Below are 19,246 nucleotides of genomic sequence, written 5' to 3' on the forward strand. Positions count from 1 at the left end.
AAGCTGAGGCTGAGAAAGGAGAATTGACTTGTCTTAGGTCACACAGCCAGTCCGTGGCAGAGTTGGGAATAGGACCCAAGAGCCCTGATTTTCAAACTAACCATCGGATCTTGAATTTCAGACATTGAATGACCTGAATAAAGTGCTCTCAAGTGAGTTCCAGACCAGCAAGAGTTCATAGTAATTATTCAGCAAGTATTTTAGGAGAACTGGAATGGTAGAGAAAATAATGAACTGCAGAGACGCAGCAAAATTTGTCGAACATATGACTGGTTATGACTATTTACTTGGTGTTAAAAGAAAACAACAGGGACCTGAGTCTCCTCCCTGTCAATAACCCCCTGCTCAGCCAATCAGGGTAGAGACCGAGGGGCGGGAGGATGAGAGTTCTCACCAGAGAGCCCAAAGGATGGCCCAGGTCACCGCTGGGGATCACTGTCTGAGCACTATTTCAGCCCCACATTTTTCGGTGGACCTCCCACAATGGGAGTTGTAGAGCACCCCCCACGACACACACACACCCCTCCTGGTGGTGGGAGGGGAACAGGGAAAGGACAAAAGACGTAAGAGATGATAAGAAAGGAGGGAGGGATGGAGGAAAAGGTAAAAGAAAAAGGACAAACCTTAATGTCCCCAGAGATTCTAAGGGACAAAATCCCAGGTGGGGAATAAAATTTGGCCATCTTAAGCTAGTGTTTTCCATGCCTAAAATTCAGCTGGCGCCAGATGCAGCAGACTGAACAGGTTCCAAACCTCTCGGAGGCTCTTACCTTCTAAACAGGGACGTCAGTTTTCTAGTGAAATCAGGAAAAAGAAAGGAGAAAACTCAAAAGAGGTTCCTCCTGGTGCTCACATACATGAACCTAAATACTCTCTCAGACCTCAAAGGGAGATCTCGAGAAGGAGACTTGCTGAAGCAAAGCCACAGGGGTCTCTGAGGTTTCCCTGGCCATGCGCCCCTGTCCTGCCTGGCTGATGTCAACATCCCTCTGTGAGGTCACCACCTCCCCTGCACCTTTGGCCAATAGGCTGAGGTCCTGCAAAACGCCTTTGTGATGTCACTGCCACACCCACCCCACCCCTGCAGTGCTAATGTCCTGCCACAGGGCAGACACTTTGGAGGTTTGAGCTACTCCCTGTGGATCACCCCGCTCAATGAGTGTTCATTCTAGGAAGCAAGCCGGCTAGACAGTAAAACAGCAGAGGCTGCTCGGTTTCTTAGAAATGACTAGACTTTATGGCCAGAAGAGACAGTTAGAGCATCTAATCTGACCCCCTGCATATCACAGTCCTCCTGTCTACCACAATAGCTACTTTTGGGGCAAACACATTCCGGAAAGGCATCTAGTCTTTATTAATGACATCAAGAAATGGAGAATCCACCACTTTCAATACTAGCTTCTTCCTGTGGTCAATCATCCTCGCTGTTGAATATTTGTGCCTTATTTGTCATAGGAATTTGTCTCTTTTCACCTTCCAGCCATTGGGTCTTGTTCTGCCTTTCTCTGCTAGACTAGAGAGCCCTTTAATACCCAGTATTTTCTCTCCATTAAGGCATTTCAACACTTCAATGAAGTCCCCTTCAATCTTCTTTTGATAAGGTAAACAGGTTGAGCTCTTTCAATAGCTCACTAGAAGGCATTTTTCTCCAGCCCTCAGAACATTTGGTGGCTCTTTGCTGCCCCAGCTCCAATTTCTAGGACCATCTTTTTCAAAGGAGGACACCAACACTGGAGGCAGTATTCCAATAGCAGTCTCACTGCTGCTGTGTCACCTCCCTATCCTACTCACGGCTCTGCTCCTACGTCTAATGATGGCTTTAGCCCTGTTCACCACAGCATCACACTGGGAGCTCATGTTGAGTGGCTTCTCCACTCTGGCCCCTAAATCCTTTTCAGAGTCACTGCTTTCCTGGATACACGTCCCCATTCTGGAGGTGTGGCCGGCGTGCCTTGTGGCTACGTATAGGACCTTGCATTGGGCTCTGCTCAAACTTGTTTTCTTTGAATGGGTCCAGCTGGCCGAATGAACCAGATCGCTCTGTATCACTGCCCTCTACCTATCAGGTATTACCACTCTGCCTGTATTTTGTCACCCCCCCAATCTTATCCGCAGTGATTGTATGTTTTCTCCCAATTCATTGATAACAATTATTTAAAAAAATTAGTCCTTGAGAGCTTCTTCAGACCCTTAGTACCCGGGACCTGCTCCCCACAGCACAGTGAGAAATGCTGTCCAGCCCTGCTGGTACATAGGGGATAAGCACAGAACAAACGTACCTTTGGAAGCTGTGTTGTCCATAGGCTCTGAACAACATGTGGGGGTCAGCAGATTACAAACGTACGACAGACCTGTAGTGTAGACAGGTCCCAACTGTGTCTCAGTTTCCCACCCTGTAAAATGGGGAGAACAAACAAAACCTTGATTAGCTCCATTTGATAGCTGGGGAAACCGAGGCACCCAGCGGTGCAGAGACTCGCTCATGGTCCCAAAGCCAGGAATAGAAAACAGCAGATCTGATAGCCAGGCCTGGGACCTAACCCTGGTTTTCCTGGCATTGTTGCTCTAAGTTTAGTCACAGCCTCCATGTCTTTTCCCCCATGTCCCTTAACCCCACATCACTGCAGAAGAGAGATTTTCTGGTAGCCAGCTGGCTCTCCTGCATATGGATGTCATTCCAAAAGACGTGCTCTGGCTCAGTCCCATGCTATGGTTGGCTGAAGGAACCACTTGGTCACATTCTAGGCCCTGAGTTATACAGGAGGGGCGACTAGATGCACATAATGGTCCTTTCTGACCTGAACCTCTATCAATCGCTACATTTTCTGCTGCTAGGAAGAGAACTCTGGACCTATTTTCTCTCATTCACTTTCAGTCGGAATAATTTCAATGCAGGCCAAAGGATTTCCTCTTCCATTGTGTCTTCAGCACCTTTGCGAGCAACCAGTTACTGTTACCCACAGGTTTCCAGTTTCAACCTGTCCCAGGGTGAGATGGCCAGGAAAGGGGTTGGAGCTCAACTGCACCTGGCCCAGGTGATGCAGCTCCCTAGGGTGAAGGGAATAAGTGTGGGGGTCACGTGACAAGAGGCAGCCTGTGACTAGGACCCAGGCCTGCTGAGAGATAGAAGGGCAGCCAGTGCTCAGCCAGGAGAGAGACCCCAAGGGAAGCAGGCATGGGAGGGGCTTGGAGAGTTCTTTAAAGATCAGGGACAAGCTGGGAAGGGGCCAGGCTGAGCACTATGGACCAGGGCCTAGCAGGGAAAGACAGGGCAGTTTAGGAGATGGGGCAGATTGTCCAGTTGGTTTCGCTCCCAGGACCAGACACCCAGAGGTGAAGGTGATTGTCGGGACTTCTGTCCTTCTTCCCCAATGTAGATTTGATAGTGGAGAAGACTGATGCCGTAAGGGGGAAGTGAGTTACCCCAAGGTCACCCAGTGAGTTTATATCACAAATGCATACTCGGAAGGATCCAATAGAAACATGGATTTTCCAGTCCCTTCTTTCTAGGAGTCCCCAGGGCTAAGGTAAAACCCCTGCTGCCCCTCCCCATTCTGCTCACCTCCAAGATGTGCTGGAGTTTGTCTGTGCTGGGGGTGCTCTCAGCAGGATCGAGAGCTCGTCATCCATGTTCTCTGGGCAGGCTTTGCTCAGAGCCTGCCAGCGGAGGGAGACCAGGGGTCAGGAGCCTGCATTAGCACCAGTGTGCCATTGACCAGGAGCCGGCTGAGGTAAGCGCCGCCTGGCTGGAGCTCACACCCAGAAACCCTGCCCCAGGTCGGAACCCCCTCCCACACCCAAATTCCCTCCCAGACCTCACACCCGGCACCCTACCCCCTGCCCCAGGTCGGAACCCCATCCTGTACCCTAATCCATCCCAGACCCCACACCCCCACCCGTACCCCAATCTGCTACCCTAGCCCTGAGCCCCTTCCCGCACCCAAACTCCCTCCCAGAGTCCGCACCCCAACCCTCTGCCCCAGCCCGGATCCCCCTCTGGCACCCCAAACCCCCAATCCCAGAGCCCGCATCCCCACCGGAGCCCTCACCCCTCCCTGCACTCCAACCCCCAGCCCCAGCCCCGTGAAAGTGAGTGAGGGTGTGAGAGCGAGCGACTGAGGGAGGTGGGCTGGGCTGGAGTGAGTGGGGGTGGGGCCTTGGGGAAGGGCATGAAAGGGGTTGGGTCAAGGGCGTTTGGTTTTGTGCAAGTAGAAAGTTGACAACCCTACTTAAGGACCTTTGAAAAGCAGCCTCCTTAGCACCGCTCCTGATACCAGGGGCCAAGGCGCCCCCGGACATGAGAACCACAATAGGCCAGAGCAAAACGCTGCGTTAGAAATCGGAGCTCAGGCTGCCAAGGGAACGATAGCTGACAGACAGGAGATGCGGGAATTAAGGTTGTGCCTTCAGCCAGCAACTGGTGTTCATCCGTTTGCACCACACACACACCTGTAGGCAGGGCCACTATTTCCTTGTCTGTCTGCCTGTTTAGCGTCTCTCGGTCCTTACTGTGCCCATCACCGTGGTGTCTGAGTGGCAAACCAAGGGTTTGACGTGTGCATATGAAACTGCCTGACTGGAAGGACGTGGTTTGGTGTGGATCAGTGACTGCTGGGGCGATTGGTGGCAGAAGGCTCTGAGGGCCTGGCTCATTCCGACCTGGCTCATTCCAATGGCTTCTACAGCTGAGAGCAGCCCAGTCTCCTGCCTGGGTCCGACGCAAACCAGGAAGTACAGGACCACGGTTAATAAGAGCAGCTCAAAAGATCATTTTCGCTGAGCCCAGCCCTGCACAGATTTCCAGCTTAGGTTTGCATTTTCAGCAAAAGTTCTTCTTGATTATTTTCTCCCAACCCCCTTCTGCCTCCATAATAGCCAGCCACCCCGTCAGTCGCATCCTGGGGTGCTCCAGGGACAGCGTGTGTGCGTGTATGTGTACGTCTGTACATATGTGTATGTGTACGTGTGTATGTATGTGTGTACGTGTATGTGCACATGAGTGTGTGCACATGTGAGTGTGCGTGTGTATGTGTGTACATGTACCCCAGTCAGATGTATACATCTGGATTTCCTTTGAAAGAATTTTCAAATTGAGCTGATCAAGTGCAATGGCAAAGCACCCAATTCCTCTGCCCCCCAACTGCCTTTGCTGCTTTAACGTACAATCTGCTCCGCTGACACCTCTGACTCCTGAAAGCCCTAACGCTCCAGGGGAGCAGGCCGTGCCCTGCCCTGCCCTGGCTGCCCCGGGTGTTACCTCGGATGGAATCGTTCCAGATTCCAATGGGTGGCAGGTCCAGGGAAGAGCCTTATCTGGGGGAGGCTGTACCAGACCCGCCCGACCCAGGCAGGCTCCTAGGTACTCTCTGCTCGGGGCTGATAAGGCTTCTTAGCAGTTTCTCTCCAAACAAATTCCAGTTCAAGACACCTGAGAGCTCCACAGCAGGGCAGCATCCCCAGAGCGTAGCAGGGCGGGGGTTAGGGGGAGCAGTCGGTAGCAGCACCTGCCCCTCGTACGGCAGGAGGGAGAAGTGCCAGCCACGTGCTGCCTCCAGCCCCAGAGGCCAGGTGAGAGTGAATTCCCACGTCCCCGCACGCTTGGTTCCATCACTCTTCTACATTTACATGGATTTCCAATGTCAATGTTTCTAACATCAGCTTTGCCAGCTCTCCTTACACCTTTGTCTGCTAGAGCAAAAACCTGAAATGCAGCTACCTCCTCCTGCTGGGTGACTATAGACCTTAATGACAGAGCTCGGAACTGCTTAGTCAAGCTGACTAGCTGCAGCCCCTCGGGTTGCCTGCTCGAAGGTGTGCTGGCCAGGCCACAAGTCATTTCTGTGCCTCTTCCCTGCTCCTTCTCAGCATTTGAACATCATTTGACTAGTGTGAACAAGAGTCTATACTGGGGAGAGCCCAGGGTGAGAGAGTCACTAGACTCTTGTCAAGGCTGCTTCCCCACTCTGAACTTTAGGGTACAAATGTGGGGGCCTGCATGAAAACTGCTAAGCTTAACTACCAGCTTAGATCTGGTCCACTGCCACCATTCCCAAGTGGATTCCCTTCCCTGGGAAGCCTTGAGAAACCTTTCACCAATTCCCTGCTGAATACAGATCCAACCCCCTTGGATCTAAAAACAAGGAGAAATTAACCATCCCCCCTTCTTTCTCCCACCAACTCCTGGTGGATCAAGTTCCAAACCTCTTGGATCTTAAAACAAGGAGAAATCAATCAGGTTCTTAAAAAGAAGGCTTTTAATTAAAGAAAAAAGGTAAAAAACATCTCTGTAAAATCAGGATGGAAAATAACTTTACAGGGTAATCAAACTTAAAGAGCAATAGGCCAGAGCAAAACGCTGCGTTAGAAATCGGATTCAAAGTACAGCAAACAGAGGTAAACACTCTAGTAAAAGGTACATTTACATGTTGAGAAAACAAAGTAAAAACTAACACGCCTTGCCTGGCTGTTTACTTACAAGTTTGGGGGAGGGATAGCTCAGTGGTTTGAGCATTGGCCTGCTAAACCCAGGGTTGTGAGTTCAATCCTTGAGGGGGCCACTTGGGGATCTGGGGCAAAATCAGTACTTGGTCCTGCTAGTGAAGGCAGGGGGCTGGACTCCATGACCTTTCAAGGTCCCTTCCAGTTCTAGGAGATGGGATATCTCCATTAATTTATTTATTTATTTAAGTTTGAAATCTGAGAGACTTGTTTAGAAAGATGTGGAGAACCTGGATTGATGTCTGGTCCCTCTCAGTCCCAAGAGCGAATGACTTCCCAAACAAAGAGCACAAACAAAAGCCTTCCCCCTACCAAGATTTGAAAGTATCTTGTCCCCTTATTGGTCCTTTGGGTCAGGTGTCAGCCAGGTTATCCGAGCTTCTTAACCCTTTACAGGTAAAAGGATTTTGGAGTCTCTGGCCAGGAGGGATTTTATAGTACTGTACACAGGAGAGCTGTTACCCTTCCCTTTATAGTTATGACAACTCTGGTTATACAGTGCTCTGTATACATCTGTGAAGCAGGAGTGCTGAAACCCCAGTCACAGCCGGGGTCCAGCCCCAGAGAGCGCCAGCCTGGCCCAGTGGGGTGGGAGTGGGAGGGCGACATGGAGAGCAGTTTGGTCCGATGGAGGGCACTGCTGCCAGGTGGCTTATGGGGAGGGGCGGGGGTGGGCTGTGGCGTTTGAAGAGTTCAGGTTGTTTTGGAAGGGGAGGGGTAGCCATGTTCCGGGGGGAGTTGGGGTGTGGGTGGGACCCCAAGTTGGGGGGAATGGTGCAGGGGAACCCTGGGTTTGGCAGGGAGCCCCCAGGCAGCAAAACGGCTGAGCGAGCTGGTTGCCCGGGACAGGCTGAGGATGTCCCCGCTTGCAGCGTCATGCTCCAGCCTGGCGAGGGATAGGTGGCTGGGGAGGGCACCAAGCACAGCCTGCAATGGGCAGAGTGGGGGGTGGGGGTGGCTCCCAGCACGGACAGTGGAGATGGGAGGCGGGAAGGGGAGAGGTCAGTGCCCTAGGCAGGGGGATCCCCTGCTCCCCCACTGCAAAACAGCACACCCCCACCTCACCACCAGCAACCGAGATGGAGGGGACAGCTTAGTGCACGGGGGGGCGGGGTCCCTGATACTCCCAACTGCAAAATAGCAACCCCCTCCCCCCTGTCTGCACCCCAGATGCTGAGGAAGAAGGAGGAAACCTTCCAGCTGCACCTCAGCGGCTCCCAGCTTTCCTCCCCCTGAAAACACCCCTCTTTCCAAACCTGCCCCCCAAACTCCCCCCTACGCACGCTCTCCACGCAGGCTCTGTCAGGAAGGCCAATTAGACAGGGCCTTGTGTCCTGGGGATGCACTGAAGGGCCATGGTCAGGAGGGGACTGGAAAGATGCAGTTTGAGGGGGGCAACACCCCTTCACATTCCCCCCCATCTTCACCCCTGCCAGTGGACCAGCCAGGACTACGTCATGGCCCATCTTTGGGCTACAGCCCACGATTTGGGAGCCCTGCCCGAGGGTGAACTGCATCAGGCCCAGCTGACTTGTTCTTTAGCCTCTTCTTTCCCTGTTCGGGGGGGGGGGGGGAGTGCTCCTGCCCCTGGCTGTTAGCATTAATGGTGTTCAGCATCTGGTCACAATGAACTTTGATTGAAGTGACTGAAGCCAAACAGGCAGGAAATGCTCAGAGATGCTCAGAGGACGTCAGCCTGACAGATAAATACACTGCTAGGAGCTGGATTATACCTTGTGATGGGTGGAGTTAAAATCTCATTGACACAGCTGTGAGGATGCACTCTTCATTTAAGACAGCTGGAAGCAACAGGTAAGGGGGCCTCGTGTAGAACAAGCCATGATGGCGTGTGCCCAGAAACTAGCCCCAGGTGGGCAGAGGATGCCACCGAGTGTCGTTCTGAGCTGATGTGTGTGTGACAGAGACAAGCCGGGCAGTGCAGTCAGGACATGGAGGCAGAGCAGGAGAGCCGAGCAGGGCCTGTGAGCATGGTGTGATCTTGGGAGGAGCATAGAGAGCTTTTGGGCCAGGTGCTGGCTAAAGAGGCTTGGAGCTGAGAGCAGGGAGGCTAATCCCTGCTGTTGGTTCCTGCTGTGTTTGGAGAAGCAGGACTCTGTATGTTCCTTGTCAATAAACAAGACATCAAAAAATTACCAGACTCCACTGCCAATTTCTGCTCCCCACTGGAACATCCCCAGGGCCCCAAACTTTGACTAGCCCCTTGGGTTGAAGAGGGACACCAATATCTTTATTGTGTGGTTTCGTTGCACGTCTATCTAATCTCAGTGGTTCATCAGCAACTAATTACTGGTGCAATGTTTTCTCATATAATAACCATATTTATTAAAAACACAGAGGGCAGGTTTTTGAACCCAAGCTCACCCCTGCTAATACATGCAGGATTCAGATGTAAAGTCCTGGCTTTGAGTCATCCCCCATTTAAATGCTCAATGACAGTTGCTAGAAATCCAGTGTCATGATTCATTGATCACTAATGCCAAGGGGCAGTGGCAGGGCTGGGAGAAGCAGAGGTTAATGTGGGTCTAAAGTCGTAGTGAGTGACATGGCTTCCAGCGAGGCAGAGTGGAAGCGGGGGTCCAGTTATACACACCAATCACACTCTTCGTGTCATTCAAACGCATCGGCGGGGTCAGCTCTCAGCGTTTATTCCAGGGGATTTACCGTGCAGAGGCCAACAGGAAGGGAGTGAGCAGAGTGGAGGCATTGCAGGGACTGCACTGATTAGGTGGGGGATGGCGCTCCGTGTCTGATCTAATCTTGTCTCCCCTTCTCAGCGGCGCCGGCTCCCAAGGAGGATGGGCTCCTCCTGCCGGACCCAGCACACGTCTGTTGGCTTAACCAGGATGAGGGAAGACTTGCACTCCCCACTCTTACAGAACCCTGCCCAGTAGATGTAGCCTTTCCCATTGAGCAGGACGTTCTGACACTTGTCGTACCACCAGCCTCCATAGCTACTTGCGCAATTCCCACTGGCCTGGTCCTGATCCTGGTCAGTCATGCTGAACTTCATGTTGTCGTGTATGCCCCCCAGGCTGGAGTGGTAGGTGGTGAGATAGTCCTTGCCGTCCCCAGAGTACCTGCCCAGCCTCAGCAGGTACCCGCTGGGCTCATCCTCGACACTGAAGATGTCGTACTCTGCGTAGCGGGTGTTGTTGGATTTGTCCTCCACCACAAAGTGGACCTTGTAGGTGTTCTGCTGCGTGAGCAGGGACAGGTACTCGTTGCCCAGCCAGTAATCTTGCTGCACGTTCCCAAAGCCGTACTTGTAGGTGCTCCAGGACTCCAGGTGATCTCTGTGTTGTAAGAATTTCTCTGGACAACGGTCCAGCCTTTGCCTTCGGTGTCCATGTCACACCACACCACTCGAGGGGGAGAGCCTGCCGGCTGGATGACATGGACCCCGCTGGGGCTGTCCCTGGGAATGTTGCTGCAGTCTTTGGGGAACCCTGAAATGCCACGAACATCAGGTTAAGGGGGCAGGTGGGGGTGGGGGAGTGAGCACTAGCTAGCTCGATCAAATCAGCCTGGGGTAACTGGAGGCTGGGTTTTTAGAGGCAGGTCCTGTGTATTTCACAATAGTACAGCCACAGAATCCGCCCCGGCCATTCCTGGCCACAGAATCCGGCTCCAGATCTTACACTTTCATTTTACCAATAAAATAAAATAAGAATCGTTTCTTGCTCTGCTGGTTTTGAAAAAACCTTGAAGAGATGAATCAAGTGTAAACCAAGGCTCTGTATCCTTCCTGAGTCCGTACTGCTGAAGAAATCGTTTGGGGAGGGTGGGGGAGACGCTGCCAGATCCATCTCAGCGAATGTCAATTATGAAACCCATCAGTGACAATTTAAATGGGAGTTTTCAAAGAGCCTAAGGGAGTTTGACACCCGACTGTGATTGGAATTCAGTGGAATTTAGGCACCCAACTCCCTGTGGCGCCTTTGAAAATTCCAGACATCCTATCGAGGGGCTTGTCTTTGGGGCGGAAACTGCCCCTCCCCTCCGCAGGGTCCTCCCTCGAGCCTGAGCCCCCCAGCTCCCCTACCCCCCAGACAATCCCCCTGTGTGCCCCTCCCCCATAGCTGAGCCGAGGGGGAGGAGCTGCTGAGCACTGCGGGGGCAAGGGCTCAGGGCCACCTCTGGAGCTGGTTCGGCCCCTGGCCTGCCTGGGCAAGCCCCTGAGCAGCTCCCAGAGCCGCTGGAGGTGTGGGGAGAAGGGAATGAAAACCCTGACAAGGAGGAACTGGCTCTCCCTGCTGCCTGGACTCTGGAGGCAAGGCTTCTAGGCATGAGCGAGAGATCCCCAGCTGTTAGCCGGGGCTAGCCCTAGTATAGGAGTTGGTGAGATGGAAGGGTAGAACTCCCAGCCAATTTGGGGCGGTGCCTGGTTCCCACACGCTGCCCTGCGGTTGGCACCAGCGCTCTTCAGTCACTGCCGGGGGCTTGGCAGCCGTTACCGGAGAAAGGGATAACAAAGCTGTGTAAAGCAAACAGCCAGGTGAGCAGCACCTCCCCCACCCCGGCAGGCCCATTCCCAGGCGCTGGAGGCCTCCGAATGGGAGTAGTGGGCTCACTAGCGCAGGCCGGCCTTGTGAACCCTTAGGAGAACTCAGCGTTTCTTTGGGCCCAGCGCTGGCGGGGGGGCGGGAAGGTGCATTCAGTGGATAAGTGGATATAGGGGTGACCCCGGCATGGGGGAGAGGAGCAGAATCAGGCCCACGATGCCCTGATCTCGGATATGGCAGATGATAGAAGCTCTCCGACGGGTTCTCTACTCACCCCTCTCGACCTTCTTGTGGGCCAGGGCCCCGTTGCCCTGCATGGGGGCTACGCAAAGGAGTGCCATCATGGACAGCGCAGACAGAAGCAGGAGAGAGCTGGACTGGAACCCTGCAGGGGACAGAAACCGCTGGACATGAGACCAGGAGAGAGTTTCACAAGTGCCTAAATCCCACTAGAAGTCACTGGGATTTAGGCACTTAAGTGACTTAGCCACTCTTGGAAATGTTACCCTTAGACACTAAGGATATGTCATCCTTTTATGACATCATTCCCATTGATTCACCATTTGTGTTTGATTTTTAGTCAGTGATATGTGCTATTAGCAAAACTCATCCTGTAACGGCAAGAAATAGGCTTTGGTTACCTTTTGAAAATTAGATGCCTTAAATTAGGCACCTAAATAACTTATAAGTGGCCTGATTTGAAGAGGAGCTGAGCACCCACAGCTCCTGTTGATTTCACTAGGAGTTTTGAGTGCTCAGTACCTATGGAAATCGGGTCACTTTTAGTTAGTTGCTTCAAAGTGGGTTTAAGGGCTGAAATTCAGGCATCCTAAAGTTTGAAAATATTGGCCAGTTTCTCTGGAGCCCTTAACTTGGTGATGCTTCCCGTCTCTTAGGCCTGGTCTACACTACGGGTTTAGGTCGACTTTAGCAGCGTTAAACCGAATTAAGCCTGGACACGTCCACACAACGAGGCCCTTTCTTTCGACTTAAAGGGCCCTTTAAACCGGTTTCTTTACACCACCTCCGACGAGGGGATTAGCGATAAAACCAGCCTTTGCGGGTCGGAATTGGGGTAGTGTGGACGGAATTCGATGTTATTGGCCTCCGGGAGCTATCCCACAGTGCTTCATTGTGACCGCTCTGGACAGCGCTCTCAACTCAGATGCACTGACCAGGTAGACAGGAAAAGACCCGCGAATGTTTGAATTTCATTTCCTGTTTGCCCAGCGTGGAGAGCACAGGTGACCACGCAGAGCTCATCAGCACAGGTAACCGTCATGGAGTCCTCCCAGGATCGCAAAAGAGCTCCAGCATGGACCGAACGGGAGGTACGAGATCTGCTCGCCATATGGGGAGATGAAGCAGTGATAGCTGAACTCCGTAGCAGTAAAAGAAATGGAAAAGTATTAGAAAAGATCTCCAAGGCCATGAAGGACCGAGGCCATAACAGGGACACACAGCAGTGCCGCGTGAAAATTAAGGAGCTACGGCAAGCCTACCACAAAGCCAGAGAAGCAAACGGAAGGTCCGGGGCAGAGCCGCAAACTTGCCGCTACTACGCGGAGCTGCATGCGATCCTAGGGGGTGCAGCCACCACTACCCCAACCGTGTGCTATGACTCTCTCACTGGAGAAACACACAGGGAAGACGGTTCGGGGAACGAGGAAGATGACGATGGAGGTACTGTAGGTAGCTCACAGCAGCAAGGAAGCGGAGAAACCGGTTTCCCCAACAGCCAGGATATGTTTGTGACCCTGGACCTGGAACCAGTAACCCCCGAACTCACCCAAGACCCTCAGGGCACACAGGAGACCTCTGGTGAGTGTAACTTTGTAAATATTTGTAAACATTACAAAAAAAAAGCAAGCAAGTCTGTTAACGTGTATGGGGATGGAGCGGAAATCCTCCAGGGACATCTCCAGAAAGCTCTCCTGGTTGAAATGGGGTGATTTTATTAAGGGGGACATTCAGAGGCGCCCGTTCCTGCTATTCTGACCAGAAATGTTCCCCGCTGTTAACCACGCGGTGGGGGGGAGGGGTGAAGTGATCATCCCAGAGAATCGTGTGTGTGTGTGGGGGGGGGGGGGTTTACTTGTGTTTGTGCCGCATGTTAACCGGGAAACCGCAGCCCCCTCCTTTTACATTGAAACCCCATTTTAAATGGACAACCCAATTCATCCTTGATATGGGAAATGCGCTGCTGTTTGCAACCTTTCCCGCATGTTAAGAAGGTTAAAAAAGCCAAAACACTGTGGCCTACGATGGCTGCCTGCAAGCCGAAATATGCGACCTTGTAATGAAAGAGTGTACCCATTGTTCCCTAAAATGTGTCTTTTTTAACCACCTCTCCCTTCTCCTCCACCAGCTGCAAATGTTTCTCCTTCGCAGAGGCTCGTGAACATTAGAAAGAGAAAACGTAAGACGAGGGACGAGATGTTCACGGAGCTGCAGATGTCCGCCCAGGCTGATAGAGCACAGCAGAATGCGTGGAGGCAGTCAATGTCGGAGATGAGAAAAGCCCAACATGAACGAGAGGAGAGGTGGCGGGCTGAAGACGATAGGTGGCGTCAGCTTGCAGACAGACGGCAAGAGGCAATGCTCCGTCTGCTGGAGCATCAAAGTGATATGCTCGAGCGTATGGTTGAGTTGCAGGAAAGGCAGCAGGAGCAGAGACCGCCGCTACAGCCCCTGTGTAACCAACAGCCCTCCTCCCCAAGTTCCATAGCCTCCTCACCCAGACGCCCAAGAACACGGTGGGGGGGCCTCCGTCCACCCAGTCACTCCACCCCAGATGATCGCCCAAGCATCAGAAGGCTGGGCTTCAATAAGAGTTAAAGTTTTAAAATGCAGTGTGTCCTTTTCCATCCCTCCTCCCCCACCCATCCCAGCTACCTTGGCAATTATCCCCCTACCTCTGTAAGGAACTAATAAAGAATGCATGAATGTGAAAAAACAATGACTTTATTGCCTCTGCAAGCGGGAGGGGAGGGTGGGGTGGGGTGGTTGGTTTACAGGGAAGTAGAGTGAACCGGGTCGGGGGGGGGGGTTGGAGGGTTCATCAAGGAGAAACAAACAGAAGTTTCACACAGTAGCCTGGCCAGTCACAAAACTCGTTTTCAAAGCTTCTCTGATGCGCACCGCGCCCTGCTGTGCTCCTCTAACCGCCCTGGTGTCTGGCTGCGCGTAATCAGCGGCCAGGCGAGTTGCCTCAACCTCCCACCCCGCCATAAAGGTCTCCCCCTTACTCTCACAGATATTGTGGAGCGCACAGCAAGCAGCAATAACAATGGGGATATTCTTTTCGCTGAGGTCTGAGCGAGTCAGTAAGCTGCGCCAGCGCGCTTTTAAACGTCCAAATGCACATTCCACCACCATTCGGCACTTGCTCAGCCTGTAGTTGAACAGGTCCTGACTCCTGTCCAGGCTGCCTGTGTACGGCTTCATGAGCCATGGCATTAAGGGGTAGGCTGGGTCCCCAAGGATCACGATAGGCATTTCAACATCCCCAATGGTCACTTTCTGGTCCGGGAAGAAAGTCCCTTCCTCCAGCTTTCGAAACAGAGCAGAGTTCCTGAAGACGCGAGCATCATGTACCTTTCCCGGCCATCCCACGTTGATGTTGGTGAAACGTCCCTTGTGATCCACCAGGGCTTGCAGCAGCATTGAAAAGTACCCCTTGCGGTTTACGTAGTCGGTGGCTTGGTGCTCCGGTGACAAGATAGGGATATGGGTTCCGTCTATGGCCCCGCCACAGTTTGGGAATCCCATTTCAGCAAAACCATCCACTATTGACTGCACGTTGCCCAGAGTCACTACCCTTGCTATCACCAGGTCTTTCATTGCCCTGGCAAATTGGATCACAGCAGCCCCCACAGTAGATTTGCCCACTCCAAATTGATTCCCGACTGACCGGTAGCTGTCTGGCGTTGCAAGCTTCCACAGGGCTATCGCCACTCGCTTCTCAACTGTGAGGGCTGCTCTCATCTTGGTATCCTGGCGTTTCAGGGCAGGGGAAAGCAAGTCACAAAGTTCCATGAAAGTGCCCTTACGCATGCGAAAGTTTCGCAGCCACTGGGAATCGTCCCATACCTGCAGCACGATGCGGTCCCACCAGTCTGTGCTTGTTTCCCGGGCCCAGAATCGGCGTTCCACGGTATCAACCTGCCCCAGTGACACCATGATTTCCACATTGCTGGGGCCTGTGCCTTGTGAGAGGTCTATGGCCATGTCAATTTCCTCATCACTCTCGTCACCGTGCTGCAATCGCCTCCTCGCCTGGTCCGGGTTTCGCCTTGGCATGTTCTGGCTCTGCATATACTCCAGGACAATGCGCGTGGTGTTCATAGTGCTCATAATTGCCGCGGTGATCTGAGCGGGCTCCATGATCCCAGTGCTAGCTATGGCGCCTGGTCAGAAAAAAGGCGCGAAAGTAGTATCTGATGGACCAGGAGAAGGAGGGAGGGAGGGAGGGCCGAGTGACGACATGGCGTACAGGTACAGGAACAGGGAGAAACACAAACAACTGTCACACAGAATGGTCCCCCCAAAGATTAAACTGGAAACCCTGGGCTTAGCAGGCCGTTGATTTCACGGAGGAAGGGGAAGCAAATGAACACAGAACAAATCTATTTTTTACATCTTAAGGTGGCAGCCGACGCTGCAGCATGAGTGACAGCCATACCAGTACGATGATGATGGGTACCAATCATAATATACCATCATCTGCCAAAAGGCAAGGGGCTGCTGCTGTGTAGCAATGCAGCCCCACGTCTGCCAGCCCCACATCCGCCAGGACCCAGCATCGCCCTCGGCCTCTTCTGGGTGCTTAGCAGACAATATTGGGCAATTGGCAGAAAATAGTATATTATGACTGGTAACCGTCATCATCAAAACAGTAGCATGTCTGCCCAGGTGGCCATGATTGACAGCCATACCAGTATGACGACGACGGGTACCAGTCATAATATACCATCGCCTGGAAGGGGCTGGTGCAATGCAGCACTACGGCTGCCAGCCCCACGGCTATCACTCATGCTACACCATCTACCGCCAAAAGGCAGTTAGCAGCTGCTGCTGTGTAGCAATGCAGTCCCACGTCTGCCGGCACCAAGAGGACATATGGTGACGGTGAGCTCAGCTGTGCTGAGCGGGCTCCATGTTGTCTGCACAGGTAACCCAGGTAACCCAGATAAAAAGGCGCGAATCTATTGTCTGCCGTTGCTGTGACGGGGGAGGGAGGGGCCTGACGACATGTACCCAGAACCGCCCGCGACACTGTTTTGCATCATCCGGGCATTGGGATCTCAACCCAGAATTCCAAGGGGCGGCGGAGACTGCGGGAACTGTGGGATAGCTGTGGGATAGCTACCCATAGTGCAATGCTCCGGAAGTCGACGCTAGCCTCGTACTGTGGACGCGGTCTGCCGACTAGAGCACCTAGAGCATTTTATTGTGTGGACATACACAATCGGCTGTATACAACCGATTTCAATAAAACCGGCTTCTATAAATTCGAACTAATTTCGTAGTGTAGACATACCCTTAGAGAACCCTCATGGCACCCAAGCCCATGGTAAGGGTTCTTTGCCATTCCAGAAGTGTTCACCATTTGTCACTGTCATTTTTGATTAGCCGCTTCTCTTGTTCGTGAGCTATTTTCTGAGACCGGTTTAAAAACAGCATCTGGAGAGAAAACCTCACCTCAGGCCAAATCCATCGTGTGATGTTGCACTCTATATGATTTTGTTGGGGTCCACTAGGTATAGCTACCAGGTAACTCGGGAGAGCGGAAGGCCAAAAGTGCCGATGAAGCTCTTTTGCTCTGGGTCTGTGAACCACAGTGACTCCATCTGGGGAACTCTCACCTACTTCTATGCTAACTGCTTACATGCTCTGAAGTAGGCTGAAGCAGAAATGTAATATCAGCTTTTAAGCAGATGGCTGCAATTTCACTCACACTAGCAGAAATAATAGAGATAAGGAGCGGGAGAAAGGAGGGGTAGTTAGTTTGCAGGCGTCTAACTCAAGGTCGCAAAGACTGGGAAAGTTTTCTCACAAGCTTATGTAGAGCTTATTGTAACAGTTGTCTGGAAGGGAGGGGTGAGGAGGAACAGCCAGACAAAGAGATGTATGCAAACAGTTTGGAGTATAAAAGGTAAAATTTGTTTGTATTTGTTGCACTGGATTTGAGACATGCTGGTCTCCTAGTGCCATTTCAGAGTTCTGAAATAAACTTGGCTTGCTTTCTCCCCTCGGTATCTTTATTGGTGCCAAGCACACCGGGCGACGGACCATTGTTGTCCCCTCGAGCCCTGTAGGGCGGGCAACAATTTTATGAAAATATGCTAATAAGTTAAATATAATGTAACTGGAATATGCTTCATGCGAAAGGTCTCTTGTAAGGTATCATTACAAAGCTTATAATCCTCTTGTGGAAAATGTTGGGACAGTGTTCAGTGTAGGTGCCCCCTGACGCTGTTGGCTCTCCCCAAGGCACAGAAACCCAGAGGACAGTGCAGCCCTGAAACAATCAGTCCCCCTTACTCACCATTTTGAACCTCCTGGGGGATGTGTGTGCTCTGTTTCGGATGGGAAAATTATGCTATTGTGTAGACCCTGTGTGTTTTCTACTCCTTTAGTGCAGAGGGAATCATTACTTTGGTATAAATTATGCTGCCTTTGTTAAATGTTGCATTTTGCCTATACAGCAGCATCAACCTTGAGACCTCAGCCGTCCCTCTTATCACCTGCTCAGAGACTGCAAAGACTCAGGAAGAGACCGCGAAAAAGCAAAGAAGACATGCTGCAAGAAGTGATGCGGCAATCTATTAAAGAGAATGAGAAAGCACAGAACTGGAGGGAGAGAGAAAGCAGGATCCGCCAGGAAAACGCAGCGCACTGGCAGCAAAGCACGGAGCGGCTCATAAGCATGCTGGAGCGCCAAGCAGACACTATCCAGGAGCTGGTAGCCATGCAGAAAGAGGGGCAGTACCGTAAATGCAAACACCCCCCCCTCTCGCCCCCAGAGCCCTTGTCCCAAAACTCTTTCCGTTGTGCCCCACTGTCACCTCAAACCCACTTTCCCCAACTTCCGTGTTCTTCATGCCACCCGCTGCCTCTAACACCAGTATCTTCACCACCCAGCCCTGAAAACCACGACCCTTACCCTCTGCACTCAACCCCCATCACTATGTAGTATAGCTGTCCTGAAGTGCAGCACTCACTGCACAGCACACCAGACAGGACATACGCGAGTCTGTGATTGCACTGTTCCCCACTCCACCCCCTTGTTTCTTTTCAATAAATGGATTCTCTGGCTTTGAAAACATTCTTTATTATTGCATGAAATAAAAAGACTCCTTAGCCCAGGAAATAAACAGACACTGCAAGTCTACTTGTCTGCTTAGCAGACACTGATTCCTAAAGATTGAAACTACTGCACTTCACTCCCATGCAGGGCATCAGATATCACTGCTGGTTTTCAGCCTCAAATTGCTCCCTCAAGGCATCCCTAATCCTTGCAGTCCTGCAGTGGTCTCCTTTAATAGCCCTGCTCTCTGGCTGTGCAAATTCAGCCTCCAGGTGTTGAACCTCGGAGGTCCACGCCTAAGTGAAGCTTTCACCCTTCCCCTCACAAATATTATGGAGGGCACAGCACAAGGATATAACCGCGGGGATGCTGTTTTCGGCCAAGTCCAGCTTCCCATACAGAGATCGCCAGCGGTCCTTTAAACGGCCAAAGGCACACTCCACAGTCATTCGGCACCAGCTCAGCCTGTAGTTGAACCGTTCCTTGCTGCTGTCAAGGCTCCCTGTGTAGGGTTTCATGAGCCACAGCATTAACGGGTAAGCGGGATCTCCAAGGATCACAATGGGCATTTCAACTTCCCCTACCGTGATCTTCCGCTCTGGGGAAAAAAGTCCCGGCCTGCATCTTCCTGAACAGCCAAGTGTTCCGAAAGATGCGTGCATCATGCACTTTTCCAGGCCAGCCTGTGTTAGTGTCAATGAAACGCCCGCAGTGATCCACAAGCGCCTGGAGAACCATAGAGAAATACCCCTTCCAATTAACGTACTCGGAACCTAGGTAGGGTGGTGCCAGAATAGGAATGTGCGTCCCATCTATCACCCCTCCCCAGTTAGGGAACCCCATTTGTGCAAAGTCATCCACTATTTCCTGCACGTTACCCAGAGTCACGGTTCTGAGTAGGATGCAATTAATG

The 19,246-nt window shown here is 52.2% G+C and overlaps 1 pseudogene; it reads right to left on the minus strand.

The window, feature by feature from the left end:
• Positions 1-9,189: 9,189 nt before the first annotated feature.
• Positions 9,190-15,809, minus strand: LOC128839278 (fibrinogen-like protein 1-like protein; annotated as a pseudogene).
• Positions 15,810-19,246: the final 3,437 nt, after the last annotated feature.

This window comes from Malaclemys terrapin, chromosome 6 (assembly GCF_027887155.1).
Source record: "Malaclemys terrapin pileata isolate rMalTer1 chromosome 6, rMalTer1.hap1, whole genome shotgun sequence".
NCBI classification, from domain to species: domain Eukaryota; kingdom Metazoa; phylum Chordata; order Testudines; family Emydidae; genus Malaclemys; species Malaclemys terrapin.